Genomic DNA, 15100 nt, shown 5'->3' with positions numbered 1-15100 from the left:
ATAGAGGCAAAGGAGAGTATTGATATGGTGTACAATTAACAATATTAGGTATTAAAGATCTGTTGCAAACAAGCACAAGCCTAAGACACGACAATATCACGATAGTCAAATAGCCAAGAATATTGCTCTAATTTGTACAATTTGTCAAGAAAGACAAGCCTTTTACCTTATCCAAATCATGTCACGTCTCCTAAATCTCATAGCTCATATGAGTAATTTGCTTGAATTTTATCTTTTCAGGAATTAAAAAAAGGTTAAAAACGGAGTCTAAATAAGATATAACTGCATTTAATATCAGATGAGGTGGGCTGACAAGGCAGAAATCGACCTTAGCAAACCTAATATTTTTCACCTTTCTCCAGTTAATCAAAAATGCACAGGTGGGCTAGGCTAAAATTAGCATAAGAGAAAAACATTATTTCTGTTTATATAATTTGCATTCCTTTGTAATCAGTGAAATGACATATCAGACAAGAGGCTTACCTGCTGTGATGCAATCTTTAATCCCCATCATATATTAATTATCCCTCTGCAATATAATAAAGCTGCTTCTGTCAGGATGGCATTGAATGTAAACAGTCCCAATTACTGGTAATTCTCAACTGTTTTGCAGAAAGAAAAGTGTGGTATGATCCGTGGGCTTTGTAAGGAAACAAAATAATAAAGTTAACTGAGTTTGTCATCTTAGTTGAAACTTTTCTGCAGACTTCCCAGGTCCTGTGCTTACTTTCTTGAATTATTTCTAAAAACTGAAGCAACATACAAGCAGACTCTTGGGAACAAAACATCTTTCAATTTATAAGTTTCAGGAAAATTTTAATAGGCTGAAAGTGAGTAAGCAAGTTGTGCTGCTAATTTCCCACAGGCATTTCCCAAGCTTTTACCCATCACACCATAAGACCTTTGAATAACAAGGTTCTGTTTGGGCTGGGTACGGTGGCTCGGTGGCTCACGCCTGTAATCCCAGCACTTTGGGAGGCCGAGGTGGGTGGATCACGAGGTCAGGAGATCGAGACCATCCTGGCTAACACGGTGAAACCCCGCCTCTACTAAAAATACAAAAACAAATTAGCCAGGCGTCGTGGTGGGGGCCGTAGTCCCAGCTACTTGGGAGACTGAGGCAGGAGAATGTCGTGAACCCAGGAGGCGGAGCTTGCAGTGAGCCGAGGTTGCACCACTGCACTCCAGCTTGGGCGACAGAGCCAGACTCTGTCTCAAAAAAAAAAAAAAAAAGTTCTGTTTGAACCACAACATTGTTGTTACTCTTCTTCCACATAAGAGAGAAATAAAAATTTCCATCAGTGAAAGCAAATTACAAGACAGGGAATGAATGTCACACCTGTCTAGCATTATGATGCACTTTCTTTAAGCTTTATCAGCATTTAAACCTTTTGACACTCTCAGAAAGTAGTGGTCACTAGTATTTCTAATGGTTTTTGAGAGAAAGCTCTTCAAAGAAGATGATTCCTCCTATGTCCGAGAAAGGCTATCATCCAGGTTGGAGGGTTCAGATGATGGTGACAAAACCAGTCACTCTTCACTATTTTCTCTCCAGTGGCAGACATTACTAAATAATTTCAATGCTTTTTTTCTGAGCCCCATTTAACCTTCTCACCTTAATCCTTTGAGAAGCCACTAAAAATGAATGGAAATTGAAGCACAAAATGAAAGACATTGTCATTTCTTCTTTCAGATTCAAACACCTAACTAGAGACTGTTTGAACCACTTCTTCATTAGGAAGGTACTCAGGAGATAAAAAGGAGCAGGAAATATTTGATGGGATTCCCTAAGCCTTCTCTTTCCTCTTACTTCTACCTGTCCACCAACCCATCTTCTCTTTAAGAAATAATAAAAGTAGTTGTAGAAATTCAAGGTAGGGAATCTGATATGGATGACTGCCTCATCCCTGGGGAACTAGAATGTCACTTTATGCAGAATGCTTGCTTATACCCATAGAGAGCTTTGTAGGCCTTGGTAAAAAATAAAATGAGAAACTATTAAAGGATATCATCCAAAAAGAAGCTTAATGTCTAAGCTAAAAAAAATCACTATGGCTCCTATGTGAATAAAAGTTGGAGAAGAGCAGAATGAATACTGGGGTAACCAGTTGGGAGTTGCTGTAGTCTATGGAAAAAACGATTGTCCTTGATCAGGTTGGCCTGCCACAACAAAACACTACAGAATGGGTGTCTCAACAAGCAGACATTTATTTCTCAGAGTTCTGGAGGCTGGAAGCCCAAGAGTGCCAGACTGCTCAGGTTCTGGTGAGGGCTCCCTTCCTGACTTGCATTTGGCCACCTTCTTACTGTGTCCTTACATAGAGGATAGAGAGCTCTGGTGTATCTTTTTCTTTTTATTAGGACATTAATCCAGTCATGGTTACTCCACCCTTGTGACCTCATATAAATCTAGTTATCTCGCAAAGGTCCCATTTCCCCCTGAAAAAACCCCATTTCTCCCTGTCAGATTGGAAGTTAGGGCTTCAACACATGGGAAGGAACACAAAAATTCAGTACATAACAATGATGGTAATGTGGAATAGGTGAGAGCAGTGGAGTGCAAAATTATTCATAAAGCGGAATTCACAGGACTTGGTGAATTGATTGAATTAGGGAGGTGAGGAAAGAGGGGCATCAAGGATAGTGCCAAAATTTCTAGCTTGAGTAAATGGGTAGGTGATGTCATTTACAGAAAAGAAGAAACAAATTTAGTGATTATGCAACTTATTCCAAATAAAATTAATCTGATCTTATATATGAAATACTTTTTGAAAGACCTAGAGTGATGCTACTCAATGTAATCATCTATCCTAAAGATAAATATTAATTCTAATAATAATAATAGTTAATTTTATTGTTTTGTGACTATCAAGTATAATGCTAGGCTTTGTATATTCATTCTCCATTTCATAAATAGCTCTATGACATGGATATTATCATCCTCATTTTACAGATGAGTTAACAGAGACACAGAACAATTAATTTTCTGTGTTTTGTAATACCAATGTTTGCCAACATTCATTTCTCTTCTAATCAGGGACAAAGAGGACTACAATCCCCTGCCCACTTGAAGTGCAGTGTAACCTCATGATGTGCTTCGGCCAGTGGAATGTGAGTGGATGAAAACTATCACTTTCAGGTGGAAGTATTTAAGAGCCTTTGTTTGATTTTCTGTGCCCCCTCTTCCTCTGCTGAGCTGACCAAAGCAGCCAGTGGTTCAGGTAGTATAGCTGTATGTTAATATAGATCATATAGGATCTGTAAAGTGATGACAGTTACATCGGGCATGGAACATGAACAAGAAACAAAACATGGTTGCATTAAGCTGTTGAGACTTGGGGAGGGATTCCTTATTACAGCGTAACAGCTTCTTCTGACTTACACGAATTCACTGTCAGTAAAAGACTGAATCAGTACTGGAAAACAGACCCTTTAACCACAACAGAGTGTTTATAAAAGACGGAAATTATCTCAAAAATGTGGCAGCTTATATCAGATCAGAGACTTGGCAAGTGGGGTGAGGGGAAGGCAGTGTTGAATATCTGTGACCTGTACAGACCTTTCCCTATGGGAGGTGTCGTCCTTTGTCTTCACTTTTTTTTTTCTACTTGCATTGGACCTCTTGCCCTATCGACAAAAAAAACCCTGCTTATTGGTATAAATTCAAGTGTTTCAAATAAGCCTGTGAAGAACATCAGTGGTTGCAGTCAACTACTTCAGGTTTTGGCCAAGGGAAGAAGCTTAGTCACTGAATGATCAATTGGCCAAATATACCAAATTTGCTTGTAGTAATTTTGTAAACATTTAAAAAGACTTAACCAACTTAACTGAAATGTTCATCTTTGGGTATCAAATATAACATTCAGAAAAATAATTCTGAGTATTAATATGGACATTTTTCTTTAATCTTGATTTATTATATGTTATATTTTGGGTAATTCTGATTTATTTTATTTACTTTGGAGTTTAAATTAAAGCTCACAATTGGCTTTTCACAAATTGGCTATCAGTGAACTAGCCTTAGCAAACGAACATTTGGAAAATTAATTTTCAGAAAGTTGTCCACTTCCACTGTCCCAAAGAAAGTTCCAGGTCTCAGAAATAAAAGCAATTTTATGAATTTAGCTGAAGCTGCAGTGACAAAGAGACATGTTGAAATGGGAAAGTTTCCCCTGTTCCCTTCTCAAGGCACGTGACAGGAAGTGGCTAGCTTCTTATGTGCCCCACTGCTCAAACCTCTAGGGGAGCATGCAGACGGGAAGGTTGTGGGGCTCCAAGCCCACAGCAATGAATAGGGGTGAATGTTTACAGCTGAAGCCCTAGTGGGCGTGTGTTATGGGGTACTCTTTTAGTTTAGCCGTTTGTAGGCAGCTTGCACTAGTCAGCTCAATTAGACCTTCTGCCTTATCGCAAGGACAGAGGGCTTTCTGTATCCTGGAGTTTCTTGCTTTGGTGTACCAGAAGAATTGGATCACACGTGGGCTTGGAGAATGAGTGCAAGGTTTTATTGAGTGTAAGTAGCTCTCAACAGATGTGGGAGCCAGAAGGGAGATGGAGTGGGAAGGTGGTTTTCCCCTGGAATCAGACCACTGAGTGTCCTGGGCTCTCCTCTGACTACCCCAGTCAAAGTCCACATTGTTCTGTCAGTTGGTGGCCTGCTGACATCCGTCCTGTGCTCTTCTGCCAGCGTGTTCCCCTAGACGTCCTTTCAATATTCAGCCACTTGTGTCTTCTCCCACTGATGTGTTCCTCTCAATGTCCAGTGACTTGTGGGTCTGCCTGCTAGGGACTCAGGGTTTTTATAGGTATGATAGGTGCAGGATGGGGGCATGGCAGGCCAGGGTAGTCTTGGGAAATGCAACATTTGAGCATGAAGGCAGGAGTGCCCATCCTCACCTGGGTCTGTGGGTACAGGCAGGGTGTGGAGTCCTTGCCAGGGACCAAGCCCTTTCCTTCCCAGCACTTCCCTTCCCTCCTTTGGTATCAATGTCACATGGACAAAGTAGACACCTTGGCTTTATTTGCTTTTGTCTCCTGACATTCTTTCTCCATTTTCTTATACTGGAGTCTTCAGTGGTTTGGGTGGGAATAACTTCTCCCACCAAGAGCCACAGGGGTTGACATGAGACATCAAGTCAATCAACTATTACATTTCTCATTTCAAATCCTGTATTCACTATTTATTTGTAAATGACAAAAATCTCAATTTAAAAGAGCTGTAGCAGAAAGGACATTTGCTGACTCATAAACCTGGGAAGTCCAGAGGAGCTTCTGGGTTCAGATATGGCTGGATCAGAGAGCTCAGATGATCCTTTCTCTGCCTGTCCTCCTTCTGAAACATGAACCATGAATCTGGAAGTATCAATAACAAGCATGGTACCTGGGAACTCTCAGGTGCCACCTTTCCTTCTACATGGTTCCAGCCTGCCTGAGAGAGATGCTAACAAGGCTCACAAAAAAAAAGGGTCAGAGAATTTAGAGAAGAAACACCACAAAAATGAGTACTCTAGGCCTCACAGCCTCACTTGTAAACCTGGAGGAAGACAAAACCAAACAACAACAAATCCTTAAATATGAGATGACAGGGCTCTTTGCAAAACAAGTCACGAGCAAAATAAAAGCCTTGCTTATAAAAAAGAAAGGCAGTTTTTATAGGAGTGACTGGGATAAAATGTTTATCCTCCACTAAATCTTCTAATGATGGGGGCACCTCTGCCACATTTGACCCTGGTCAAATTTCTCTCTGCTTCTGATACCCTATGTTCCTTTCTTCATTTCTAGGTTTATCTGTTTATTTAAACTCTTTAAGAAACAATAGAGCTTCGCCTGTATAGTTAGTGTGCTGTAAGTAAGTAAGTAAGTAAGTAAGTTGGGATTATTTCAACAAACTTCAAGCAACTAGAAATCAATTAAAAATCAAGATATTTATGGAACACCTAGTGAGTACCAGGCAATATGCTAGGTGTGGAGGCAAAAATAGTGAACAAGATGGGGAAGATGGAAGAGTTGCATATTCTGAGAAATGTCAGCAACATTGATAAAGAACTCTAAATGCAATGAGAGGGTATTGAAGAGCATAAAGTAGGAGCATCAGATGTTGTTAGGGGCATCAAAGAAGGCTTCCCAGAGGAAGTAACAGCTGGAAAGATGGCAGGGAGTTAGCCAGGGGAGACGAATTTCAGGAAGCTGGAGCAGAGTGATGCAGACAGAGGGTGCAGCATGCACCAGATTCAATGGCAAGAGAGCTTGGTGCTGTTGAAAAATTGAGCAATGGTAGCTTCAAAAGTGAGGAGGAGAAGTAGTAAGAAATGCAGCTGGAGAGAAGTCTGATGCTAAACTCGGAGGGATTTTGAAAGTAACAGGAAAACTTTAGACTTTATTCCCGCCCTGCTGAAATGGTATTGAAGGATTTTAAGCAAGGGAGCAACATATTCAGAGGGTGCCTTTCAAAGATTACCATGTTACTGGGCGGGAAGTGGGTCAGACGAGGGCAAGGGCTGAGGGAGATCAGTTATCACAAAGATGGGTTTGCAGTGGCATGTTGAAAGCATGCAATTGTTTCAAATATTGTTGTAAAATGTATGCAAATTTTGCATTTTGACATGCTATGTATACTACTGTGTTTCAGTGCTTTAAAAATATTCCCAATTATTCACTGGTGCTAACCCCATTAATTGAGTAGCAAATAGACGTTTTATTCTTGTTGAAAGAGCCCTAATTTTGTTAAAGATGGCAATGTGATATAAGCCCCAGATACAGGGTCATCAGTGTCCTAAGCCCATTGAGGCAATTTTGATTTCTCTCTCTCTCTCTCTCTCCCTTTCTTTCTTTTTCTCTTTCTTTCTTTCTTTCTTTCTTTCTTTCTTTCTTTCTTTCTTTCTTTCTTTCCTTCTTTCCTTCTTTCCTTCTTTCCTTCTTTCTTTTTCTTTCTTTCTTTTTCTTTTTTTGAAAATTCTGACTTCTGATGTGTAATGGTCCCTACAACTAAGAATAAAATATGATCTAATTCTGGAAACTGAAAGTGAAATGGAATTTTTATGGAGAGGATTCTGGAAAGTTTTTGCTTTCCTTAAAAAGGGGATGGATGGAGACAGCAAGCACTACTCAACAATCTGTTCTCTTCTTTCCACCTTGTACACAGACTTGAGCCCCGAAAGTATAAAAGTCATAGAATAAAAGGACAAAAAATAGGGCAAAAGCTGATATGCTAAGGATGGTTAAAGACTGGCTGCTGAGAATGAAAAGATGGAATCTAGGTCCCTAAAAGCACCAGTTGCCTAATTCTGGAGATATTATGTGGTCAAATTAAAAGCCCCTATTTGTTTAAACCATTGTTTTTGTTACTTGCAGCCAAATACATTTCTACTTGACATGCTAACCTTCAGGTAGAATAGATATTCCCCTGAACTAGATTTTCTTATCCTGAGATTTCACATATCACCAGACACACCAGGCCAGACCCTCCAGGGAGCATATGCACCTGAATTGGAGAAATATCCACCATTTTCAATAATCTTATTCTTGATTTCCAATCCAAGATTCTTTCTCTTTGTTTAGTTTCAACCTAGGAGCAGTTTAAACTCTAAAGACCGAGAAGGACAAGTGAGAGTCCTTTCATCCTGTGTGTCTGGGTTTACCTTGGCCCTCTGGTGGGAATGACAGTGACATTTTCTTAAACACAAAGCCCTTTTAAATTGCAGATGAAAGTAGTACATCAGTACAAAGAATATTTACTGTTCTTGGAGAGCTTTTCCATTTGTTTCCTTCTAGACTAATGTACTTTTTTCAAGAGCCCCTGAGTAGTCTGATCCTTTCAGTTTTCAATGTAAGTTATGCAGGGAAAGATGAAAAGAGGGATGGCTTTGCGATGTGGCTTCTGTCAAAAAGTTGACAGTGAAATAGTACACTTCCAATTGCTGGATGGGCCCCAAGCTATAAGGAAGGCTGGGTCTTTTTCTGCACTTCTCTTGTTTGAACATCCTCCCACAGCCTAACAGTCCAATAAGCAAGTGCCAGTTGGACTGCACAACCATTGTTCTTTGATAGCTGTTTATGAGCAAATGCAGGCTTTCCCCAGACTCTAGGCAGTGAATCTATTTCTCTGTATTTAAAGAGAGAAACATGGCCATTAGGAGGAAAGGGACTATTTGTGTGATAAATGCAGAAATGCTGCAGCTTTGTGTGATTTATTGTAGATGAGTGTGAGAGGGAATATACAAACTATTCCATTAATTTCATTTCTATTTTAGTGGTTACGTGGGCTTAGCTGCTTTGAAAATTATCTTCTTCTTCTCTCTGGAGGGAGATTTGCAAAACTACAGAATGGCTGGCTGTGACTTGGCATAAGGAATGGAATCATCTTAGGAAGCTAGTTCTCCTCACTCACCCAGCCCCAACCTCCTTTAATGATTTTTGGGCAATGAAAGAAGGTTGTCTGGAGCCTTTTCTAATTCTACATATCCCCAGTCTAATAAGAGTGTCATTGTGCCTTTCCACTAATTATACCTAGACTATCATTTCATTCATCCATATGTAAGTCCATCTGTTCCTTGAAGGGGCTCAGGAATGTCTATCCTTGGAAACTCTAATATTCTGGTTATGTTTTCATATCAAGAAGGTTCTTTTTACTGCCTTCATTGCATTTTCAAAACCTAGATTTCGAAAGTGGATATTTAGAAGGAATCATTTTAAATTCATATCGATTCTGCCAATGCCCAAAGATATCTTCAAGCTGGAAATTTCTTATCACAAGTTCTAGCTTCATTTTAGCTTAACTGGCAGAGAAGCATTTTGTATTAAGCAAACAGGTGATATTAGCTTAAATGTATTGAGTTCTTATTATAAGTCCAGGATGGTTCCAGCTGAAATATTATCTCATTTCAGCATCTTCACAACCCACTGTGGTAGAGTATATAAGTAATTAGTAACTAAGACTTTAAGTGTCTAAAATCATACATCCGATACATGGTAGTACCTGGATTTGCACCCAAGCGTTCAGATCCAGAGTCCAGGCTTTTAACTACACTACTTAGCTGCTACAAATGAATAGCTTCAAGGAAAGCTATGCATTGAAATTTGTCAATTATCAGTTCCGTATTTTCTGTGGCTATTTTGAAGAACAGATGAAATTGATAGTGGAATGAATATTTTTGGTGGTCAACCCAGCATCATGTTTTCTTCCCTTCTTCCTTCCAAAACAATTATTTTCGTTCAAGTATTCACGCTGTTCTCAAAATTAACTCCATCTTCACCTCCAGAAGTGGTCCTTGATTAGTCTAAGCCAGATGTGGTATCCCGATCTTTCTTGATGGTGATTGGATATCAAGCTTGAGCCGATCTACTCTAGAAATTCTCCTGGTCATTATCATTGGTTCCAGGATAAGTTCAATATACCAGTCAGTTCAGTAACACTGAAGGGAAGAATATTTACCCTAGAGTGAGGGGAACGGATTATCTCCCTCCCACTATAACCACGCAGTCACCCGCCCCATGTGCTGTTGGCAGCCATCTTGCCACTAGGAGGAGAGCCAAGCGGATTCAAAGTTGATAGAGGAAAGAATTAAGTGGACAGGAGAGAAACCTCCAAATCCCTGATCACCAGAGTTTGATCACATACCTCTTTATGGGAAATACATTTTCTTTGTATTTGAGTTAATTTAAGCCACAGTTTCTTTATAGCCAAATGCATCCTTAAGGGATGTAGGAAGCCACTCACTTGGTATGAGTTCAGGGGCACTGAGTGGGAGACTGCATCTGGGTATCTCACCTGGCTACAGAACCTCACATTCCCTATAACTACAGTCATTCCTTAAGGATCTTCTGATGCACTGACTGTTAACTAGGTCAACAGAACACCTTATTTGAGGGGAATATTTAAGAACATCAGGTTCACAGGCTAATTCATATTAACCTGGCCCTGTTTGGTGTCCCACCTTCTGAAGTCTCCATTGTACCTATTCTTCCACTAACTACTGCCACCCTGGTTTTCCTTCAGGTCTTCTAATTTACCATGTTCTCCTCTGCCTCAAGCTCTTAGCGGCTATCATCCCTCCCTGCCATACACACATACACACACACACACACACACACACAGAGAGAGAGAGAGAGAGAGAAAGAAAGAGAGAGAGAGAGAGAGAATTTTGGCTGGTCTCAGCTTTCTGATCTCAGCTTAGTTAACATTTCTTCAGGGAAAACATCTCTAGTCTTTCTAAGCAAGTCACATCCTCCCGTGAACCATTTCATGAACACCATCATGGCAGAGACTGAGAGATGTCTCCCTATATCTATTCTTTCTTTCTTCTTCAGAAGTGGAGCCCTAGATTTTTAGCCAGGCACAAAATTGGGCCAGAATAAAAGATTACCTCTCTCACCTCCTTTTCAGCTAAGAGTGTCCACATTTCAAATATAATAACTGACACTACTGGTGCCTGGTTCATTTGCCCTCACTAAATATATCACTAGATGCCATCACTAGATATATCCACTAGATACATTCCAAGAAATTCCAATCCCATCCTATCACAAGCACTGGATACTCCCTGCATCGAGGCTGTTCTCTGAGCTGGGACTGGCTGGAAATGCTGAGAAGTTAGTGAAGCCTTCAGTCAATTATAGATTTGGTGCACGAGAATAAATAACACAGCTTCCTTACCTTTAGGGTGGAATTACTCTGAAGCATATGTTCTCCACTGCCTCCTAGAGTCCCCAGTGGGATTGAACCTCAGGTGTCCCTGCAGTAAGTTGTTCTAGAAATGTTCACGATTGCCTGCCTTCCCTTCTCATTTCTCCATTTTCCTGCTGTAATATTCTAGGATCATCTACCAAATAAACTACATATACTTTACCCTTCACCTCAGGTTTTGCTTCTAACAGAACTCAACCTAAGACATAGTACTCTTTCCCATGCAAAGGTTTCCCTAATCTTCCCAAATTAAATATGATCATCTTTCTTTTCTGAAGCCATTTATACTTATTTTGCATCTTTCTTGTGAAAGTTTTATTGTTTCCCTATCTTCTTGGCTTATATACTCAATTAGAATCCTAATTCTTTGTGTGTCAAGTAAAAAACTCAGGTTCTGGTATCAGACAAATGTAAGATCCCAGCCACACCTGTATGTGACTAGCTGTGTAATTTCATACTGTATCCCTTCGGGCATGTTTTCTCATCAATATAATAAAAATAATAAGAGCATCTACCTTTTAGTCTTTTTTGTGAGAATTAAATTAGGCAATCTGTGTAAAGCATTTAAAAAAATGCTTGACACAAGTTATTACTTAATACATTTTTGTCTCCTATCATATTATTATTATTATTACCAGTAGTAGTAATTTTTACAACTTCCACAGTGTAGAGTACAATATCCATTCAGTGTATAATTAGACATGAAATTGATATTTATTAATAATAAAGTGATGATATAGATCAGCACATTTCGTCTCCATACTCAGCATTGAGACTTGATTTGACCAATGGACTTTTACAGCACACAGAACAGAAGTACTGGTAAACCAGTCAATCTTTAGGATTTGTCAGAGCTGTAAATGTAAACTTCAAGTGCTCTTCCATCTGCTCCGGGAGCAATACACAGTTGGCCATTTTCTGAGAAGTTCAAAGGCACAAAAACATGGGTTAGATATCTTTCTTCTCCTTTGATCTACTCAAGACATACTTAAAGAGATGAACTTTAACTTTATACATTAAAGTATAAAGAGATAATACTTTAAGCTGCATTTAGCAGTTCCATATGGAGAGTGGATACGGGAGCAAAGCAGAAGCATAATGTATCTTTCTCCCAGACATCCTCTCTATCATACCAGAGAGAGCCTGATAAAACAAAACTGACCAGATTACCCCTCTGCTAAAGTGTCCTTGAAAGCTTCCCATATCCCCCTATGATTTATAAGGTCACTTACAGTTCATGCCAACCCCTCCAGCCATGTCATCCCAGCAGGGTAAACTCAACCCAAGCCAAACGTCTTGTGATCCATCTGAAGACTGCTTACCACTTACATGCCATTGCACATGCTGACTGCTCTGACAGGAATACGCTTCTCCATCCCTCTTTTGTGCGTAATATCTCCTCACCTTCCAAGATTCAGCTTATCCTCCACCAAGAAGCCTTTTCTATATCCTAACCCCATATCAGGTAAAACTGACCACTTCCTCTTATGTCTCTCTTTCAAAAGCTCTAACTTTGAACCTATGGTGCTAAATAATACATGGAACTTATGTACCACAATATCCAGGTTGTTCATACCAGAAAGAAATAATTATTTGTTCCAACTAAGCTCAAACATACTCGACATCCAAGCCAAAACATTTCTCCACTCTTCTTGTGGGGTTCTTTTTTTTTTTTTTTTTCCAGACGAAGTCTTGCTCTGTCACCCAGGCTGGAGTGCAGTGGCGCGATCTCGGCTCACTGCAAGCTCTATCTCCTGGGTTCACACCATTCTCCTGCCTCAGCCTCCCAAGTAGCTGGGACTACAGGCGCCCGCCGCCATGCCCGGCTATTTTTTTTTTTAGTAGAGACAGGGTTCCACCATGTTAGCCAGGATGGCCTCCATCTCCTGACCTCGTGATCTGCCCGCCTCGGCCTCCCAAAGTGCTGGGATTACAGGCCTGAGCCGCCATGCCCTGCCCTCATGGGGTTCTTTAGGCCACAGAGTGCTTACTTTAGATGAGCACCCTAAGTCTCCTCTCCCTAGATTTGCCTTCTTGAATCTACCCCTCTGCCACTTTCCAGTTCCTGGCTCCATCAAATCAACCCCTCACTGTCTGTGGTTAAGGGCAGCAAGACCTCTGGCCTCAGGTGTCCAAAGCTGGCAATGGTCAAACTTCACTTTTTATAAAACAAACTCTCTTGCATTATGGAGCAACTAACTTAATATTTCTGTGCCATAAGTTCCTTAACTGTAAAAAAAATAAAATAATAATAAAAGTACCTATTTCATAGAATAGTTAAAAGTATAAGTGAGGTAATATACAGAAAGCATTTAGAACAACGCCTGGCATATACATGTTCAAAAATGAGAGTTATTATTTGTTACATTGTTAATTATATTAGAAGTAGTAGAAATATTGATCACTTCTCACATTATAACTTTTAAGGATGATTATGCCAAACACACTCTACCTCCACCAGGAGTAAGGATAGAGAGAAATGGAAGGGGCAGGAAGGGGATGAGACTCTATTGGCCACACATATATTTGTTCATGTATGTGTCCTATTCCTCCTTCCCCCATTTAGCTAATGGACTGTGAGTACTTTAAAGGAAGAGCCTATGTCTTGATCCTAGTTGTATCTCCAGCATTTGGCATGATATTAGGTCCCCAGTAGGGACTCAATGAATGTTTGTTCTGTATGAGAGGGACACTTGGACGACAGCCTGTTTCTACCTAGCATTGGTACTTGTAGACAAAATCCAGAATAAATAAAGGCGAAGGCCCTGGCCATGTATTGCTGATCTGTGTGTGGGAGGCTCCTTCATGTCTGGCTAATCTTTGATTTCTACTCCCCATTTTCAGAGAAGCACTGAGAGTATGTAAACAATGTGTTAAGAACTTGGTTAATTAATAGAAAACAGATTTGGGATTTAAATATGTCTGTGTATAAAACTTTACCTCAACTCCTCCATGGCCATTTTTTTACTTTTGATTTTGGTACCTATAGAAGACTAGCTGGCACATAGTAGGTGCTCAAAATAGATATTTGCTGAATGAATCCATGGCAGATACAGTCAACTCTGCAAGAGCTGCAAGTTAGAGAATCAACAAAGCAGGAGAGCTGGTAGGTTCAGAGAACACATTGCTTTCAGGGTGATTATGCACACTTCCAACTGAGAGCAAAGGAACAAGCTGGGGGCCCTAATTATTTTCTCTTTCTTTCTTTCTATCTTTCTTTCTTTTGTTCTTCTCTTTCTTTTTTTTTTTTAGAGACAGGGTCTCACTCTGTCATCCAGGCTGGAGTGCAGTAGCACAATCATAGCTAACTGCAGCCTTTACCTCCTGGCTGGTCAAGTGTCCCTCCCTTTTCAGGCTCCAGAGTAGCTGGGGTTACAGGTACAAACCACCATGCCCACCTATGTTTTTTTTCTTTAATTTTTTTGGAGACAGGGTCTTGCTATGTTGCCCAGGCTGGTCTCAAACTCCACCTTAGCCTTTCAAAGTGCTAGGATCACAGGCATGAGCCACTATACCTGGTCTTCCTAATTCCAAAGCAAACAGATTTTGTATTCCTCACCACAAGCTAGATGCCACGGCAATCTCTGATCCTAATTCTTTTTTTTACAATATATTAATTTATCTCTGTATATTTGCCTTGTTTAAAAAAAAATTAAATGTACACGTAGGACTATGTGAGAACAAACAAAGACATCAAAGTTTATCTTCTCTACAGTTGGAAGAATAATGAAATAGCTGCAAAGCACCTCCTCCATAAAATACCTTTATGAGCAAATGTAAACTAACATTTATTATAGAAGCAGGGATTTTAAGAGGAGAAGCGGAAAAGCTTTTAAATCAAATCTGGCACTCTTGCCTGATTCATCCCATAACGGAGCAACATGATATATTATGGACAAGGAGGCAAAGCAGGGAGGAGGCTCATTCAGAAGCTACTGAGAAGCTCTGAAATCATTTTAGGGAGTAGCACGTTAACAAAGAAAGATACTAGAAACAACAGGAACCAGGTAAAGACAGGTGGATTTCTTCTCATTTGGCTGCAGGAATTTAGCTTCATTACCTGAGCCAGCCACATGCTTCCATACCAGACTTGGCCTCTTTATTCCATTCTCCTTTTTCAACTTTCTGTTCTCTTTGGCAAGGTAATAAGAGCTTCTCAAACAGATGATTTGTATTCAGACTCTAGCTCTGCAGTATGATATTTATGTGTTTGTGGGCAAGTTCCTCCTCATCTATAAACTGTGGATATTTCTTAGCAGATAATAGTTGATATAAAGATAAAATAATATAATGTGTGGGTATAGAATATAGTTCTTGCATAATTCTTATTACTAATACATTTTTCCCAGTGTTCATGTTGCTATGTTATGCTGTGAACAAACATTTAAGATCCTAGCACTACTCCTTCAAAGAGGTTAC

At 39.9% G+C, this 15100-nt stretch overlaps 1 long non-coding RNA gene across 1 annotated transcript in view; it reads right to left on the bottom strand.

Annotated features, from left to right (window-relative positions):
• LOC112619704 overlaps positions 1–15100 on the bottom strand; it is a 63515-nt gene that overhangs the window by 2023 nt on the left and 46392 nt on the right. Inside the window, exon 3 of the long non-coding RNA XR_003118282.1 lies at positions 484–640. This is a non-coding gene — a long non-coding RNA (uncharacterized LOC112619704). The remainder of the gene's footprint in view (positions 1–483; positions 641–15100) is intronic.

Source organism: Theropithecus gelada, chromosome 2 (genome assembly GCF_003255815.1).
Source record: "Theropithecus gelada isolate Dixy chromosome 2, Tgel_1.0, whole genome shotgun sequence".
NCBI classification, from domain to species: Eukaryota; Metazoa; Chordata; class Mammalia; order Primates; family Cercopithecidae; genus Theropithecus; species Theropithecus gelada.
This window is presented reverse-complemented; position numbering and strand designations above follow the sequence as displayed.